Below are 7,576 nucleotides of genomic sequence, written 5' to 3' on the forward strand. Positions count from 1 at the left end.
TTCAAGCCTTTTACATTCCAACTTATTATGTTGCAGACTTCTATGGATTAACAGTAGTGGAAGTAACTAAGTTCTCAACAACCTGTTCATTTTTATATAGTTATAGATTATAGATTATTGTATGTAGTGTATTTAGGAATATATATAACTAATGATTTTTTTTTTGTTTAGTATAGGATTATGTATTTAAAGTTAGAATAATTAATCTTGATTAATGTATATATGTATTGTATATGTGAAGTGTATATGACTGTATTCTATATGTATTTATGTGTATATGTATATAATAATGTGTTTAGTGTATGGTGGTAAATTGGTTCTTGATACACTACTATAAATTACACTATTCATGTCGGTCAACTGTTACTGTTCATAGCGTTGACCGACGTAAATAATATTCAAATAATTGGGACATCCCGTTAAAAATGACACTAATTATAATATGTTATTTGCATCTTTTAAGTATATGACGCTAAAAACTAAACTGACGAGAATAAGTAAAAAAATTTAAAATTTACGTTTCATTTTTGTGTCTTTTATTAACTCTCGAGTATTGTGTTAGCTAGCTTTTAAAAATGACACAAAATACAGTGAGAGTTGATAACTCACGCAACAAAAAGTAAAATCCCTAAAGCCTAAAAACGCAAAATACTCAGCTCAGCCCTCTCTCGTGCGATTCTCTTCAGACGCTTCAGCCTCACAGCCGCATCTCTCTCAGATGACGGTGAGATCTCACCAAACCACCTCCTCTTCAGACGGTTTCTTCTCTATTCTCCTCTTCGGTGGTCTGTGGTCTCTCTTCTCCCGTGAGTTCCTTCGTACAGCCTCCGGTGGTTTCTGAGTTCCTTCCTTCAAAACCTCCGGCGGTCAATTCTTCTCTTACAATCGTTACTTCATAGAGGGTATGTTTATATTCTTTAATTTTAACTCTCTATCTTGATTTCAATTCACCTAGGAAAGACAAAAACCGATTCAAGCAAAGAAAAAGAAAATGCTGTAATTTTCTTACTCTAATTTTCTCCTTCGATCATTTACCTCTCGGCAAGTCGACCTCTCTCTCATTTTCTGTTGATTTATTTATTTTTTATTCTGAATTATAATTCAATTTTTCTTCAAAATTGCTTGTTCTAAAACAGGTATTACGCGAAGAAGAGTTTGCACCTGGTAAAAATATCAATGGGTCAACTTTTGACACTTCGGACAGTGCTAAACTTCTTGTTCTCCGCCTTCATTCTCGTTGGGTAGTTGCTGCTGGTGGATTCTTAACACATTCAGTGCCTTTATATGCAACTAGTGATGCTCTTTTAATTATTTTAGTTTTTATTGTTAGTAGAAATGATACGAAGTGTACATGCATAAACTCAAATTGGAAAGTAGATAGAGTGGTCTCACCAAGTTAGACGTTGCCATTTTGTTGATCCTAGATGGGAATTTAGCTTGGGGGATTTCTTTGTATTTTTTAATTCAATATGAAAGCTGGTGAATGGGGAAGTTAGTTGTAGTTATCTGATGCAATTCATCTTAATACCAGGTGTAGAGGTATCGCCACTTTGTTCATATGCTGGAGAGAATCTAGAAGCTATATGTCGTGGCAGAACCTTTGATGCTTCCTGTGAGATTACATTTTAAACATGATTTCTTTTGTAATGTTTTATAAGGGTTTAAAGGGTTTTTTTAATTGGATTCTTGTTCCAGCTTACATAATCATATTCATATTCATACTTAACTGTGAACTATCAACCACTTTACTAAATTGCTAAATTAATTTTCATATGGGGCATAATGAAGCCTTTTCACCTTAGTAAATTAGCTGCTGTTTATTATTTTAGTTGCTGGTTTGGGTGTTGTTAGTTTTCTTCAAGTCCATGTTCTTGGTGTGTTGTTGAATTTGTTTTGGCTTGTGGCTGAAATTTCTTTTGTTCCATTTTCTCTGAGATTAAAATGATTCTTAATCCCCGTTTAGGCCATATATAACAGCTCATATCCATAAATATAGTCGTTATTAGCCCATTTGACACCTTTCGATTTCAGTTTAAAAGCCTCAACTTTTGGTATACTCAAGTAACCAAAACTTAACATTAAAAGTAGCTTTTTTCATTCATCATTTTCACTCCATACTTCTAACATTCTCTGTTTGTCTTAAACAGCACTATATACTTCTTGCTAGAGTAGTCTTCAAAGTCATCATAGTACAAATCAATGGCTAATAAAGCAACTTTGGCTCCTCCTTTTATCCTTCACTTCAGGTTCGTTTGTTCACCCTTCCTTAATCTCAGCAGTAATAGTAGTTACGATTCCTATAAAGATAAATTTTCTCAGGGTTACCTTTATTTGGACTGTTATTTTAATTGATTTTATTATATGAACTATTTTTTTTTTTTTTTAGTTTCAGTAATCTTTTCAAATCTTTGGAGTTTGGAACTCAGATTTTAGGTAGAAAACAAATGAATTAATTCCAAAGCCTTTCATTTTATTTTATTTGGAATTTTAAGAAAAATGAGAGATTATATTCTTAGAAAAATAGATTTTTTTTTTTCGAATTTAAATAAAATCTTATAACAAATCAAAAAAAGAAATGATTGGATGAAATCTTATTATAGAATTATAGGAACATATTTTCCCCATACTTTTCACTATTGTTTAGTAAAATGTTTTCATACTAAAATCTGACATCCAAACATAGCATCTTTTTTCAATGTAATTTCAGCTACTTTTAACTTTGGCTACTATTTTGGAACTTAAGATCAAAAATTTTAATTTTTTCGTGGGATATAATTATTGAATATCTTAATCTTATCATGTACCCTCTGCATTATTTGTTTCAATAAAATTTGGTACAGTTTCTCTTTCATCATTTAAGGGTTACTTTCTTTTCTTAATTAAAATGATTTAGCCTCAAATGGAGTCCTTTCAAAATGGGCACAACATTACCATAATTATTGCCTTATCATGCAATGCATGCCTCTGATTTAACTTTGGTACAGTTTTAGCATCGATTCTATTAACAATTTTTGTATTATGTGATCAGTTAATAAAATCGATTACTAATTTTATATAAGTTTTAAAAATGTTATTTTAATTTTTTGTTTTGTATTATGTATTTACTATTATATAGAATTATTCTAAAATTTGATAAAGCAGGTGGGGAAAATTACATGAAAATTTACAATTTTCTCTTACCTACATTTGTGCTTCATTTTATAAGTGACACAATAGGTAAAAAAAAAAATATTTTCGTAATGGATATGACATTTTTAAACCGACATAATTAGTGTTTTGTGACAGTTTTAAATTGCCATTATAATTTTGCGTTATTTCTAAACCGACGCAGAAGATAAAATAGAAAAGTACATATTTTGCGTCAGTTTCTAAATGTAGATAATTATATTTTACGTCGTTTTAAAAACGATGCTAATAAAAAATTATTTGCATGGTATATACGTCAGTTTTCGTAACTGACATAAATTCTTTAAATGACACTTAAAAATTGACGGGAATTATACTTTTTGTAGTAGTGATGAGTCTATATTTGTCTTATAAATATGATCAGTATTAATATTCTTGAATTGATTCTGTAAATTATTGATTAGTGTGATTTTAATTGTTTTGGATATTTTAAAGACTAATCATGCATTTAAAGTCATTCGAAGGGATGTTAGTATATTTTGGTGGAAAATAGTGGAAGTTGGGGAGCTCAATTTACAAGGCAAAGCTTAATTACAAATTTTGACAATCATAGAAGAAAAATTGGACTTGGAACTCAAGATGAAAATTTTAGATCTCATTCTTAGCTTTTCGGAATATCTTGAATCGTCTAATTCTGAGTTGTATTGAAGAAGTTATGGCCAAAATATTAATCAATAGCACCGTACTTATTATTTTTTTTTTTAAAAAAAATCCTCATTCCAAGGGGATTCATCTATTTTTTCAAGCACTATAAATAGAACCTTTTATGCTGCTAATTTTAGAATCCTAGAGTTACAAAATTGAGATAGAAACTTAGAGAGAGAGCAAGGAAGAGACGAAGACCACGACTTCGAAGTGTTCTTCATCGTAGTTCTTTTCTTCTCCTTAAACTCTTATTATTTAGTATGATTATCATTATAATGTGTAGTTTTGAGTATTTTTCTTTAGTTAAGGGTTATATTAAAACCCAAGACATGAATTCTTGAATGTTAATTTCTAGTTTCTATTATATATCAAATTGCTTCATTTTTTCTATGTTCAATGTCATGATTATTGTTTTAATTTTATCTTGACGGCCGTTAAATTAGGTTTTATTTTAATCTACCGTCATCTTAAGATTACTATTCACCTAATAGTTTAGAATTCTAAGTGTTTGTGATAAATTGAAATTTTTAATATTGTCAAAGGTATTTTGATTGTGATGAAGAATAACACCTAGGTTAAATGAATTACATGCTTCATTAATTTATTGCCTAGATCAATCAATCTATCTCCATAAATCTCAAAGTTTTATCTAAGTTAAATAAATTGTGTGCTTCGTAGATTTACTGCTTAGGTAAAAGAGTTAATTATTAAGCGCTTCACCTTGATTACATGTAATATGGATATTAGGATAATTGATTGCTTCAACTTTATCTGTGGGATTAATAGTTTGATTAGAAATTGAAATTACATTCATGAATAGGAATTAGGAACGATTGTTGAGGGTGGGGAATAACCTTTAATTAGTTTCTCATGTCAGAGTCCCAATTTTAATTTGTCTTTTTTTTATTTATGATATTTTTCTTCTAAATATAAAAACCTCTTTTTCTAACTTCTGTCACTAATTTTTGAGTAATTAAATAAACATAGTACTCGTGGGATCGACCCTTACATACAATTATACTAAAATAATTAGAGGCATTAGAAATAAATATTAGTAAATTTGTTGTGGCTTACGATACGCATCAAATTTTTGGCATCGTTGCCGGGGACTATTGTTTTATTTTATTATTTATATTTAATTTTTGTTACTAAGTTGTTCTTCTAGTTGTGGTTTAAATTTTTAGATCTTTCTTTAGAAATATGACGATGTACAATTGATCCATATTATACATTGCCACAAGTGTATCAATATGATCCCTGTTATGACACTTACACATACAATTAACAATGGGGAGATTATTCTAGCACTTCCAACAGTGAGATCAATCAATATGTTCAACCAACTTCTTACTATCCTCCTGTAGCACCACAAGATCAAGATCATTCTCTTATTGATCTGCTCAACACTTTGGAGGCTTCTACTACTCGGATGGAACAAAATAATGTAGAATTTCAACAATCTACTCATGTTGCACCATATAGTGAAAAACCTACTACTGTTGAGCTCATTGAAATGTTAGCAGCTAATTTCTTACAGTTTCAGCAAAGCTATCATGAGACTATGCAGAGCCTTCAACGATATCTGCAAAAGTTAGAGAATCTTGCAGAGTCAATGGAAACATCTATGAGTGAGTATGAAATTTAATGTTTAAACTCTATGCCTTCACAAGTAGAGAGTAACCCAATAGAGAATGTCAGTAGCATCACTATCTAAAGTGATACACAACTTGAATTACCACCACATCAACAATTTAATGATTTGATTCTAACTAAAGGAGTCAACAATTTATTCTTTGAAGAGTCATCTCCACCAAGAGTTGAATCTCATACTTTAGTTGGTCTACCATCACTGAAAAAGCTATACAAACCAATTGTACTAACTTATGTCACTCCACCTTTTCCAAGTAGATTGAAAAATTCTAAGAAAAAGGAGCCCATCTAGGACATTCTTGAAACTCTTCTGAAAGTTGAGGTAAAAATTCCATGTCTTTAGGTAATCAAAGAAGAGTTTGTGCTAACATTCTTAAGGAGTTGTGTCCAATAGAGAAAAAGTTTAATGGTGGTGAGAAAGTAAGTTTGGGGGAGAAGGTTGTTGTTCTCTAAAGAAAATTATTGCCTAAGACAAGGACAATTCAATGCACAATTAGTAAAACCGGGTTTGATCATTGCATGATAGATTTAGGAGAAATTATTAATATGATGTCTTATTGCAATTTTGCTTCTTTATATCTTGGTTTATTAAGAGAAACGCAGGTTTTAATTCAATTGACTAACCAGACTAATGCTTATCCTTTAGGGATAATTGAAGATATTTTTGTGCAGGCTAATGGACTTGTCATTCCAAGTGATTCTTACATAATTGAGATGGAAGATGAGGGTGATCCCAATCCTACATCAATTCTATTTGGGAGACCATTCTTACTCCATACTAAGAAGTTGGATATGAAAGCATGGATACCTACAATGGGATTTAATGGTTTAGTAATTAAGTATAATGTGTTAGATTCCATTGATAAATACATAAACAATGAGTCTTTGTTAGAAGACCCAACATGAAGACATGAGCACAACATGTAGTCGAGCTAACAACGTTAAAACAAAGCGAACTTATAGGAGTTTTTCTCCCTTTTCTTTTTATTTTGTATTGATTTTATTTGATTGAGCCTTCGTGTCTATCCATTTTTTTTCTTAGTGGTTAGTTGTTTATTTACTTACTTTTATCGTTTTTTAGTTTATATTAATATTTTTTGCTTTAGTTTTAGTGAGTGTGGGTTGAATGAAATTCTGTTGACAATGATTGCTCGTGTTTGATGTGTGTTTTTACTTTGATGTCTTATGCATGGTCTTGTAAAAAATAATTTTGTTGATTATGAAATTCTTGATTGTGTGATAGTTATAATTCTAGGAAAATGATAGATTCTCATGATTTGTGTGCTTAACTTATGATTAATTACTGCCCAAGCTTGATTTTTTTTTAAAACTTTTGGACATCAATTGAAATATCATATTTGCTAATGTCTGAAAAGATAAGTGCATGTTTGACTTTTAATTTAAAGTCTCAAGCACTCTAGAACTTGTTTGATAATTATTTGAGGCGAAATCAATAAATTACACATAGTTTTGAGATATGATACAGGTAACTTTTTTTTTTGGATCAATTGAGCATTTCAAGCCTACTTTATTTGTTAATTCCCTAGTTTTATCCAATTTAAGCCAAATGTTGACATCTTGTTTTTCTTATAACCCTATACACTAACCTTTGAGCCAAAAAAAATTCTTATTCATCATTTTTCACACTATAGATATTGATCTTTTATGTATTTGTAAATATGTGAGAGTTTATGTAGGGGAGAATATTCATGATTATGTGATGATGAAGAAAATAATTACTATTCACTTAGAATAAATATTTGTAAGTTGTAAGTATTTCATTAAAAAAAAATTAAAAAAATGATGAGAAATACGTCGAAAAATAAATGAATACTTGCAACAAGTTAAGTGTGGAGAAATAAGTAAGTTTTATGAAAAAAAAAAAAAATACAAGATTGAATTTTTGAGGGAAGTGATTGGGGAATACAAATAGGAATTATTTTGAGAGAATGTTGTAGATTTATGTTATAGTGTGATTTGAGCCCAAAATTAACTTTCTTGATCTACGTTTCACCCTAAACTTACGTTATAAGCCTATAAAGTCTTATTGATCTTTAGATTGTGTGTAATTACATTAGTGGTGAATGGTTTGATA

At 30.0% G+C, this 7,576-nt stretch overlaps 1 long non-coding RNA gene across 5 annotated transcripts; it reads left to right on the forward strand.

Annotated features, from left to right (window-relative positions):
* The first annotated feature begins 506 nt into the window (after positions 1–506).
* On the forward strand, positions 507–6,504 carry LOC115695723 (uncharacterized). 5 transcript variants are annotated; one of them, XR_009688363.1, is made up of 4 exons: positions 507–902; positions 1,137–1,612; positions 2,148–5,459; positions 6,128–6,504. It is a non-coding gene; the product is annotated as an uncharacterized LOC115695723 (long non-coding RNA). The 5 variants fall into 5 exon arrangements; XR_009688362.1 differs by having other exon boundaries at positions 6,154–6,504; XR_004007535.2 differs by having other exon boundaries at positions 2,148–2,246; positions 3,641–6,504.
* The last annotated feature ends 1,072 nt before the right edge of the window (positions 6,505–7,576 follow it).

Source organism: Cannabis sativa, chromosome 6 (assembly GCF_029168945.1).
Source record: "Cannabis sativa cultivar Pink pepper isolate KNU-18-1 chromosome 6, ASM2916894v1, whole genome shotgun sequence".
Lineage (NCBI taxonomy): Eukaryota > Viridiplantae > Streptophyta > Magnoliopsida > Rosales > Cannabaceae > Cannabis > Cannabis sativa.